General features: G+C 46.4%; 1 pseudogene; it reads left to right on the forward strand.

Moving 5' to 3' along the window:
• Nucleotides 1-1,403: 1,403 nt before the first annotated feature.
• Nucleotides 1,404-6,077, forward strand: LOC136523235 (uncharacterized; annotated as a pseudogene).
• The last annotated feature ends 5,669 nt before the right edge of the window (nt 6,078-11,746 follow it).

Below are 11,746 nucleotides of genomic sequence, written 5' to 3' on the forward strand. Positions count from 1 at the left end.
GCCTGATCAAACTTAATTATATTAGATCAGGAACAAGGACCAAGTATACAGTCCCTAATGAATAATAATTAATGATACCGGTGCATAAAGTACAGTGTCATAGATTAAATCTAACCATTTCTATCTTTGTACAAGGGTGACTGTACTAGTAGTAGTGAAAATATACTACGAGTGATAAATCTTTTTTCCCTGAATTCCTTCTCATCTTTAATTAGGTTCCTTTCATGTTTCCTTCTTCCTCAAAGCAAGAATGTATCGTTGGAATGCTAGGTCAAGTGCCTAGTGATGAAATTTGGTTTTTTTTTTTGCACTACGTAACTTACACTACCTAAAAGTTATTAACATGCTAATTTTTTTATGAAAAAAGTTCAATTCTATTGATGTTAATTTTCATGTGGCAAACTGAAATAGTTTTATTTATATAGTTTCTAGAAGAGAGTTTATAGCAATAGTAGGTATGCACGTGCCACACGTACGTGTCTTTGAATCTATTCTAGGTTAATAAATTCTCTTTCGATTTTTTAAAAATTAATTCTCTTTAGAAGTTTTTTTTCTCAAGCATTTTTCATTTTGTTTCGATTAATAACATTTCTTAAATATTTTTGTGTATATTGTTAAAATTATATATGAATATAAAATTATGAACTAATTATCTCTTGCTTTTGAGACTATTTACTAACAGCCCGGCTGCACAGAAGCCAATCATCCTACATTGCAATTAGATCGACGCAATTAGTCTTCCAGAAAGCCTTAGGCCCGCTAGCTCCTGCCCACCCTCAAGTCCTTATACGTGTGCATATAGATAGGTCATGCATGGTGGCTGGGTAGGACACGGTTAGGTGTTAGCTGTGACCGAGAGGGAGTCGAGCTGCATGATTAAGTCGTTTTGCTGGCGTGTTGCCGCGCTGTGACCGAGAGGGAGTCGAGCTTTGTGATTAAGTCGGTTGCGCAGGCGTACGTGACCAAGGGATTGAGTGGGGCGTGGGGTAATGTAAAATCGTGGACGACGAAAGGCTTATATGACATGGCGTCTAGATCGAACGGTTATTAATAAGGGAGAGTAAGATCTCGAATGACGGAAGGCTCATATGAAACGGTGTCAAAATCAAACGGTTATGAAAGAGGGTTAGCCCCCCATAAAAAACTCGCTCTTTTATAGTGTGATTAAGTTTGCGATATTTGCCTCTTGTAGACACCGCAAAACATTCCTCCATCTCTATGCCATAAGGCATATATTTAGTTTTGTACAACTTCCATCTACGACAAAGGGCATATAGATTTGTACAATGCAATATGATAAATGCATATCGAATAATAACCCACATCATGCTGCAGCTATTAGCACTCCTATATATAGTACTATTGATTCACCAGAAGTGTTAATTATTTATTAGTAATCAATATTACTGGGGATCACAATCAAAGCAGATAATATTGATGATGCGGTGAAGGAGATAATTGGCTTTCTGGAACGTACAAGACAGTGGGGTGTGATATATTTGCATGGCTGGTTTGCTGGAATGGGGCTAGGGGCATCTGCCATCCTCAAAGCGCTCGTCAAACAACTTAGATCATCACTATCAGAGGCTGCTAGTAGGAAAGAAGCAGGCTTGGACAAGATCATCCACATCGATTGCTCAGTTTGGCAAAACAAGAGGTCTTTGCATAAGGCAATTGCGGAGGAGCTAAGGCTTCCCCAGGAGGTGATGGCATTCTTTGACCAGGGTGATGAGGAGGATGACTTTGACGGGATGGAGCAGGCTGCTAGAGGTGTGATTCCGCATGTCAAGTGGGCAATCTTGAACGAACTTAGCAATTGTAAATTCCTTGTGGTGTTCCACAATGGGAGTGGCAACTATGTGGATCTGTGGGAATGTGGTGTCCCTGTCATGGGTGTTATGAGCAAGAGGGTGTTGTGGGCCTCTCAGGTGGGCAATTTCATGCTCCGTGATGATGCACTTGAGGAGGCTGAGATGGAGAAGTTAGCTGGGTTGAGTGATGTGTTCATATCGGTTGGCCCGCAAAGTTTTATTGATAAGAATGCAGTTATTAATCTCTTCTTTCGCTTCCTACATGCTGATGCTGAGGAATTTGTTAGGTACAGTGGTGTTCTTGAACCTGACTCTAGTAAGATTGTCTTGGAATGCATCTTGTACAGGGTGCTAAGAGGACACTACAACATAAACTGGGGCATTCATGCAGCCAACTATTGGGTATGTGATGGAATCATAGAGGATGCCAATGATTATGGTAGATCGGCATGGGAGATCGGTGATGCTTTGCATAGGAACATGAATTTAGATTTGTCTATGAGTTCGATGGTTAATTTATATGAAGTATTAAGAGACAAAAAGTGGAGGCAGAGTGAACGACACTGGGTTTCACTCACTAGCCAAGATGAAGCAGCAGCAGAAGTCCCAACATCCTTCTTCGCTTTTGACAATAGGATATCAGTAGACAGCATGTTTGAAAAATCATACATGAGCAAGCTACGAGTGTTACATCTCTCTGGCTGCATCTTCAGCTATTCATCTCCCCCATTCCTAAGTTGCATCAACCTAAGGTTCCTCCTGCTTGACCATTGCAAAGACACAAACCTTGCACCACATGATGGTGAAAAAGAGGGTTGCAGCCAAGACATTAGAAAATGCTTTCAGAATTTGTGGGTACTAGAGCTAAGTGTAAGGAAAATGGACCCTAGGCCCATTTACTTTGGATTTTGGTGTTTGATGACCAACACAACCAAATTGGACTAATAAACTTGCAAGTGATTGTTTTGTAGTTCTATAGGGTGCAAGACGTGGCTTGGACGAAGGCGACGTGATGATCCGATGATCAACACCTTAAGCAAGACCTTAGAAGCACAAGAAAAGACCCAAGATATCAAGCAAAGTCCAAGCACGAAGATAGGAACCAAGCCGGACGCAAGATCGCGAAGAAACGAGCTCACAGAAGTGACCGGACGCTGGTATCTCAGTGTCCGGACGCTCCGATCAAGAGGCTCGGTAGAAGCAGCGACTGGACGCTGAACGAGCAAATCGACCGAACGTAGGACAACAGAGTCCGATCGAGTACAGAGAGGTTCCAGAGCAGCGAAACTGCGACTGGACGCGTCCGGTAGCAGGTGACCGGACGCTGGCAGCGTCCGATCAGTTGTTCGCGGCTTCAACTGTTGGGACGACCGGACGCGTCCGGTGAGGACGTGATCAGCGTCCGGTCAGTAGCAGAAAAGCGGGATTTCGTCCCCAACGGCTACTTTCTCAGTGAGGCTTATAAATAGACCGCCCAACCGGCCATTTAAAGTGTGTGGAGCTGAGGAAACATATCAAGAGTGTTGATACACCATTTTAGTGATCTCCACTTGCATAGTGCTTAGTGTTTCATTAGGTGATTAGCGTAGGTGCTTTGCGAAGTGCTTAGGTTGATTAGACCACCGCTTATGCGCTTGCCCTAGGTTTAGGCCTAGAGTTTAGTGAGGTTTGCATACCTCTTACCACTCGGTGTTTGCGCGCACCATTGTTGTACATCGGAGGGGCTTGTAGTCTTACGAGATCACACCAACCGCGTTTGTGGTGTGGCCGCCACCGTGTATCGGAGGGAACAAGGCCCGCGGCGTTTCGGCTGGAAGCTTGATATTGAAGACGGCGGGGAGCATCCGGCAGAGGCTTGCCGGAAGGCACGTCGGAGACCCACTTACGCGTAGGGAAGGCCCGAGGCTATCCACGGAGTTAACCGACCAGGAGCTTGGCCCTTGCGAGAGATTCCTTGTAAGGGGCTCCAACGAGGACTAGGGGGAAGCTTGCGTGCTTCTCGATACCTCGGTAAAATACCGGAGTCGTTGCCGGGAGTTTGCATATCTCTACCTTGCTCTTTAGCTTCCGCATTTACATTGACTGTATTACTCCTTTTGCGGTAGAGATAGCAACACACTAGCAAAACCGTTGTTGCACATTTAGATAGTTTATCTATTGCATAGGTTTTGCTAGGGTTAGAACAAGAGGCCATAGTTTAGAAGTCGAATTTTAAGTTGCCTAATTCATCCCCCCATCTTAGGCGTCACGGTCCCCTGCACTAAGTTACTCAAACTGGTATTGGTTACTATCGAAAGAGATGTTGGATCTAATGGTTGAACTTAGCGAGTTGAATGTAAAAGGAGCAGACAATAGGAGCATGATGTATCTACATCATTGTAGAGGTTGCAAAAGTAGGATGATCAAGCTTCGAGTGGTAGAGGCTACAGAGTCATTTGAAGAAGATGAGGTAAGGATTGTAACAAAACTGGCATTACTAGTGCCACTGACGATAGAGATCATGTTTCATCATCCCCAGACCTGTCAAACTGGCACATCCTTAAGACTATCATCCTTGATGGTTGTGGTGAGCTAGAAGAAATTGAATGCAATACTTTGCCCCCATCACTAGAGTCATTTTCCTTCACCAACAATATTGTCGCCACAAGGATAAAGAATGCCAAATTGAAATCCATGTTGCTTATAGGATAGTTTGGAAGCCTTGTGGAGCTGAACATGTCATGTACATTAGTTGAAACCCTTTACCTCAGTGCAATTAAAGCCCAAGACCTCAAGCGAATCTTTCTTTTGGGATGTGAGAAGCTCCACGCAATACTATGGCCAGATGAGGAAAACAAGAAGATAAAGTTAGAGGTGCTGCGCATTGACACCACCCATATAACATGGGCCAGGGAAGATGCCTCCAAGAATGAAGATTCTACTAGTGGTGACTTTACAAGTATAGAGTCACAGTCGATAGCAATGCATGGCAACAACAAATCATTGGCCTACTCAGATTCGTATATTTCCTTGAGGGATCCAAGGCTTTTTCGATCACTTCGGTGCATCGATCTTGTAAATTTCTTACATGTCGAGATTACTTCTACTGGTGGTCACAAAGGTATCACTTGAAGAGTCAATGACACTACTTGCAGCGTCAATGAACTAGAGGTGCCAGCCATAAGCTTACAAAAGGCTACTGGTAATTTGTACATGGGTGACATCATTTCCACCTTGAAAGAATTCCAAAATTATTGGTGCCAATGGAGGAGATGTTGATATTGATGCTCCAACGATCATATGGATGTGGCCATGCCCACCTATTCCTACAGATTCTTGTTGGGCCCACCGCTACATTAGCATACAAGATGAGACACCAACCCAACCGTTGCGGAGCACTACTAGTACTACCAAACAACAGACTAGGATTGCTCTGCCATGTATTGTGCATGAGGGAGCCAAGACCTTGCACTTGCATGACAACTTATCCATCACCAATATCCCTGACCTTGCACCGCCTACTACAATCAGTTTAGATTGGGATAACCTGCTATGGTGCCGACTCGAGAGATGCCATGGCTTAGAAGGCTCTGTTTTCGCTCCTCCTTCTGTATGAAGACGACATTTTTGTATCTAGCGACATTCTGGGCATCCCAGCTTCTAAAGGCTCGCTATATATGGGATTGGAGCAAAGCATTGTTTCGCCCAAGTGGTGCTTCCTTTGAGAATCTTATATTCTTGCACCTGGATGGCTGTCCCAGCTAGACTATTACATGTGCTCCCCTTATACGCATCAAATGGAAGAGGATGTCATAACTTGGAAACCATCGAGATTGTGTGCTGTGGTGAACTAAGGGAGATTTTTCCATCTGATCCAGAAGTGCAGCAGAAAGAACCTAGAGAATTCCCGAGGCTGAAGGGCATCCATCTGTATGAGCTACCCATGCTACAGCACATCTACGGGCACCATATGTTGGCGCCTAACCTCGAGACTGTGAAGATTAGGGGCTGCTGGAACCTCAAGCGCATGCCGGCCGTTCGACGACCCACTCGTCGTCGTCATAGACGAGGCACTCCAGCTGATGAGGCAGAATTGTTGGATAGCGCAGAATCGTCAGACAACTGAGGAGGAGGCCCAGACGCTGCCAACGGTGGACTGTGAGAAGGACTGGTGGGATAGCCTTGAGTGGGAGCGGGGAAGAGTTCGGCCACCACCCTTCCCACTACAAGCCGTGCCACTCCGTGTACCACAAGAGGAGCCTGCGGAGAGCCTCCGTGCTCAGGTGACCCATTAAGTAGCTAGCCTCCTTACTGCTGTCTTTTCCTTAATTATTATTTGTTCGTTTGAGTTGCTGCATGCTGCATTGACCCGGCCACTACTATAGCTTTATTTTATTTTTATATGGATCGAAACTTTGTTAATTGCCTACAAATTTGATTTGTGTGGTACGTACAATATGATATATATCTTTCAGCACTGGATCATCACTGACGCATTAATTTATTCCCCTTCCTTCCTGTTCCTGTAGGCAGTAATCCTCTCAATGGATATCAGGCCGGGTATGGATCTGTGCATAGTTGGTCACACACAGGAGAGGAAGGGATGATTAGTTACTCTTTGTGCTGCTTCCTTCAGGTCTTATGGCTGGCTCTTAGCTCTGTGTGTTTGCTTGTGCTGTGGTTACTAGCGTGTTGTGTCGTCTTTTTTCTACTTTTGCCTGATTTATTCATTTCGTGTGACATGGATGGATGGTAGCTACCTTGTGTGTGCCCAGCATCTTTATTTTGTGTGTGAGCCTCTGCGTCGTGAGATTTAATTTGCCAGCTACGGATTTATTTGTAATGACTTGATGACAGCTATATATGTACTTATGTAAAAACAAGGATGAATATCGCTTTTATATATGGATATGGTTCATGTCATTGGAGAACCTATCTATGGTCTGCTTGTATCAGTAATTAAATTAAATGTTAGGGAAAAAAGATGCACTTGATCAAACCGTATGTCTGCATTGAGGCACAGCTTTTATTTTTCTCCACTGATCCATCGAGCTCTTTCTTGATGGCGATGATCATCTTGCTGAGTTCACTTATTTGGTTAGCTCATAGTCCATGCGCGGATCAAATGTGGATATATACAATCTCAAAACTAGGTCCTCCTCGATGTCTACGAACACAAGGTTGACAAGTACCCTTGTGTGTTCGTTTTTGTGTGATGAGTGATTGATCAACGTGATCCACGAATAGGTTGAGTCGGTTACTAACTCTACCATGGCGAAAGCTATGTGTGCATGTCTCTTGGCTCGTGGTGTGCAGGTGTGGAGCACGGAGGCGATAGTTGACGGCGAGGTGAAGGTCAAGGAGGACGTGCCGTGCCGACGGACTGGGAGCGGTGAAGGACAGACGTGAGGCTTGGACCGAGGGACCTGGAGGCCGGGCGACTAGCCGTGGTGGCTGACACTTGGAACATCAACAAGTGCAATAAGACATGGAGTGACGGTGTTGACCGGGTCAAGACGGCGGACGCGTGAGTCGAGCAAGGCTCAGGAGGACTTGGCGGGCCGGCTGGTCGAGGACGGCGGTGACACGCGTCGGATGGCGGGGGACGCGTATGGAGTACGCTACCCGTGAACGGTTTGATGGTTTGGGTCTCAAAACCATCGGATGGACGGTTTACGGGTTTGGGCCTCAAAACCCGGGCGGAGATTCCGAGGAGGGGTGGACGGCACGTGGCGGCATCGGGGAGTTCGCGTCGAGACGAAGCTACCGGTGAGAAGGCGCGGTGGCCGTCGGATCAAGATTACACTGGGTTGGACAACAACGCCCTTGGGCTTAGCGGTTCAACTCATTTGTATGCAGGAGCAAAACTGGGAATGTGTAATAGCCATGTTAAATAGGATGAGGGAGCCCCCATCTTCCTCACCTCTCCCATTTTTCTTTTTCTCCTTTTAGACTTAGGATTTCTTGCTCTTGAGAGAGGTCCAAGAGCTGAAAAATTCGTCCTTGGTTTTCTGAGATTTTTGGTTTGGGAATGGAGGCCCGAATCCTCCTCGTGCCCTCCGGAATTCACCATGTTTTTCTATGATTTTATTCTTCACCGATTTGGTGTGTTCAATTTTTGTTCGTTGCTTTTCTCCTCCTGTTTTCCCAAATCTTGCAGATCTAGAGTTTGAGTTGATCTCAGGCAATGATTTCTTGGGGATCTATTTGTTCCTAGTCGAATTACATATCTGCAAAATTTGGGATCGAATCATCGAGTGTGGAGTCAGATTGCGTCAATTTCGTGTCCGCTCATTTTTCTGTTCTTCGTTTTCAGTCTATGTTCGTGCAGGATCTGTCTGATGGGTGGACGCAGCAGCGCTACTGGCGCCAGTGCTCCTGCACTGAGCGTGCTCAGATGAGCAGCGCATGCTCAAGTCTCTCGTTAGTTCCAACGTTTGAAGCTCCCAGGCCAAGTTCGCTAATTTTTGTGTTGTTCCGAGTCTATTTATTTCATTTCTCTGTGTTCGTCGTGTCCTAGAGCAGGGAGAACCAGCAGCGTTGCTGCAGTGCCTATGCCCCTCGCAGGCCTGGTTTAGATTGCAACTTTTTTCAACCTGATGAATAGTACCACTTTCGTCTTATTTGGTAAATATTGTCCAATCGTAGACCAACTAGGCTCAAAAGATTCATCTCGTGATTTCCAACTAAACTGTGTAATTAGTTATTTTTTTACCTACATTTAATACTCCATGCAAGCGGCTAAAAATTGATATGATGGAGAGAGAGTGAAAAAACTTGGAACTTTGATGGGATCTAAACAAGGCCCTAGTGAGTCCAGGCTGAGCTACCTGCTCCTTCTCTCTGCTCTTTATTAGCCCAGCACAAATCAATGCTCGACCATGAGCTTGTGCTTGCATAGCTCCAAGAGCATATCACGTGAATTAAAATGGTGTTCAGGAAATGTCTCAATCAAGCAATAGTACTTTGAATATTAAATTTGGTCTCAAGCTCATCATTGCATTTTACTGAATCTCTCTTGGTTAGCCGGTTACTGTATCTATATGTGAATTTGCTTCTGCAAGTGTGCTACGTGCTCATCCATTTAGGAGAAGGCAGGCTTGTCATTGCTGCTGGTAGGCTGTGCACCTTCCAGTGCTGTGCAAATCCAGCTCTCTCCTTCTGAGTATGTTTTGCTGGTGTGTCTCACGGTGATGGTGTCCAGCTCTTGTTGTTTTGTCCGCGGCTCAGTCATTTGAGTTCTGATTCATTTTTGGTTGGTTGCATTGGTTTCGTGGTGTCCCGCTGTGTTCCTAGGGAACATCCACCCACTCATTTGGGTCGTGGACATCACGGTATTTGGTTTGCGAGTTTGGCGGTGATTTTGGGACAGTGGCCGAAAAAGTTTCGAAAGAAATTTTACGGCTCCCATTCAACCCCCTCTGGTTGCCGTTTTCGGTCCTTCAATTGGTATCAGAGCTGGTTAAGGATCATTCCACCTTAATCGGTCCATGATCCACGAAGGCAACATGGAGTGTGGTTCTGGCAAACCACCGCACTTCGATGGGTCCAACTATCCTTATTGGAAGATCCGCATGTCTGCGCATCTCTAGGGGATTGATTGGCTCGTCTAGGAAATTTGCGAGGATGCTACTTACGTTGTGCTCCCTGTCGCAGCCCGTACCACCTAGGATCACAAGGATTGGCACAACGCAAATAGTAAAGCTCGCAGTGTGCTTTTCTCGAGTCTTTCGCTTTCTGAGTTCGAGCGTGTCTCCGATTGTACTACAGCTCGAGAGATCTGGGTGAGGCTTCAGAGCTATCACGAGGGGACCGCACAGGTCAAGACCAGACTCTACGAGATGTACAAGCGCGAGTACGAGAACTTCTCTTAGCTTGATGGCGAGTCCATCGATGCCATGTTTTCTCGCTTTCAGACTATCGTCAACAAAATGAAAGCGAACAAGGCCAACCTACCTTATAGTGATCATGAGAGGGCGCTCAAGCTTCTCTATGCCCTTGATCGAAAGGTATGGGATGTGAAGGTGTCGGCGATCATCGAGTCGGCCAACTACAACACCCTCACCGTTGACGAGCTTTTCAGCAAGCTCAAGTCCACAGAGATCGACTACCAAACCCAAGCCAAGCTCAAGAATCCTTCTGCACCAACCATGGCTTTGGTCTCAGGTAGTGGTTCAAGTTCATTGACTAACCCTTCACAAGCTTCTTTCTCTTTGTCATGCTTGATGTCAGTCGCAGAGGAGCAGCTGGAGTCTCTTGGGGATGATGAGTTGGCACTCGTCATCAGTCAGTTCTCTCGGTTTCACAACAACCGTTTCAACCACCGACGCAGTGGTGGCCCGAAGGAGGGGTGCTATGGATGTGGAGATCCGGACCACTTCGTCACGCGCTGCCCTAAGAAGAAGCCCTTCACCAACAAGTATGACTCTAGCAAGCACAAGGATAAGTGCGACTACATCTCCGGCAAGCACAAGGCCAGGGGCGGCTTCGACAAGGAGGCGATCAAGAAGGCGTACCACAGGAAGGCCAAAGCTCAAGAACACGCCTCCCTCAGCGACCTCGACGACGACTCTGACGATGATCACTCTTCTTCTCCCTCGACCGATGATGAGTCCGAGAAGAAGCACAAGGACAAGCTCAATGGTCTTTGCTTTGTCGCCGGTGCAAACCGTGGTGGGTTTTGCACTATGGCGGTTGACGGTGGAGCAAAGCTCAAAAAGGACATCGACGACGACAAAAATGAGGTACCACCCACACTTGACTCACTTATGCTTGAGCTTGATACTATGAATGATACATTGATGAGTCAAGATAAGTTGCTTAAGCATGCTGCCCGCGAGAGAAAAGAGTTTAAGGACCAGCTAGAGGTTGCTTTGAAGGAGTTGGAGCTTGCCAAGAGTGGTGTAGTGGTGTCAGAGGAGGAGGAGTGCGATGAGTGCGCTATACATATGTCTAACCTCTCTGACTTGCAATCCAAGCATGCTATTTTGCTTGATGAATGTGATGAGCTAAAGTCTCATTCTGGGTTGCTCGGTGCGTGCAAGTCCTGCTCAAGCTTGCAATCATAGTTGGCAGAGAAGGTTGCCAAACTTGATGAGCTTGAGAAGGTCAACTCAGATAGCACCACCGCTACATGTGTTCGATGTGAAGCTTTGGTGTTGGAGCTTGAGTCCTGCAGGCACGACAAGATGGGAACCGAGGAAGAAAACACACACCTTTGGTCCATCTTGAGCTTGGTGTCGTGCAGTGAGCCCCAGTTGGGCATGATGGTGAGCCAGTTTAGGCGGGGAACTGACTCATCGGGAGTAGGCTTTGCTATAGGTGGGAAGGGTGAGCATGTCTATGGCAAGGTTGGTGAACATAGTGGTTTGAACCCAAGTGAGAAACCCACCAACACTCCCAAATTGATCAAGATCCCTCCACCAAAGCCTACCAAGCCTATGATCAAAGATGGTGTGTTTGAAGAACCACCAAAAGCTCCACCATCCAAGCAAGTTTGGGTTCCCAAACCGAACCACTTTCGGAACTCACTCGATACTCTACCCAACATCTCTAGTGCACCCCTTCCTAAAGCCAAAAAGCCTCAGAGAGTGAATCACACCCACAAGAGAGTGAGTCAACCACCACCCAAGAGAGAGGTGAGGTACCACTGTGATTATTGCCATAGAGATGGTCATTTGGCTGAGTTTTGCTTTAGGAGGAAGAGAGATGAGCGGCACGAGTACGAGTTGAACAACCAGAACATGTACCGTCCTCCACATGGCGTACATGTACCACCTATTCAGAGGCATAGTGTTAGGCCTAGAGGTGCAATGCCTCAAGGTGCTAGGCCTCAGGTGGTGAGACCACGAGGTGGTCGTGCCCGGCGTGGCCCAAGTCATGTTCAATATGACTCTAGACCTCGCGACGGTGGCTTTCAGTCCCACAGTCCTAGCGGACCACGTCTTCCTCCATGT

Source organism: Miscanthus floridulus, chromosome 18, assembly GCF_019320115.1.
Source record: "Miscanthus floridulus cultivar M001 chromosome 18, ASM1932011v1, whole genome shotgun sequence".
NCBI lineage: Eukaryota > Viridiplantae > Streptophyta > Magnoliopsida > Poales > Poaceae > Miscanthus > Miscanthus floridulus.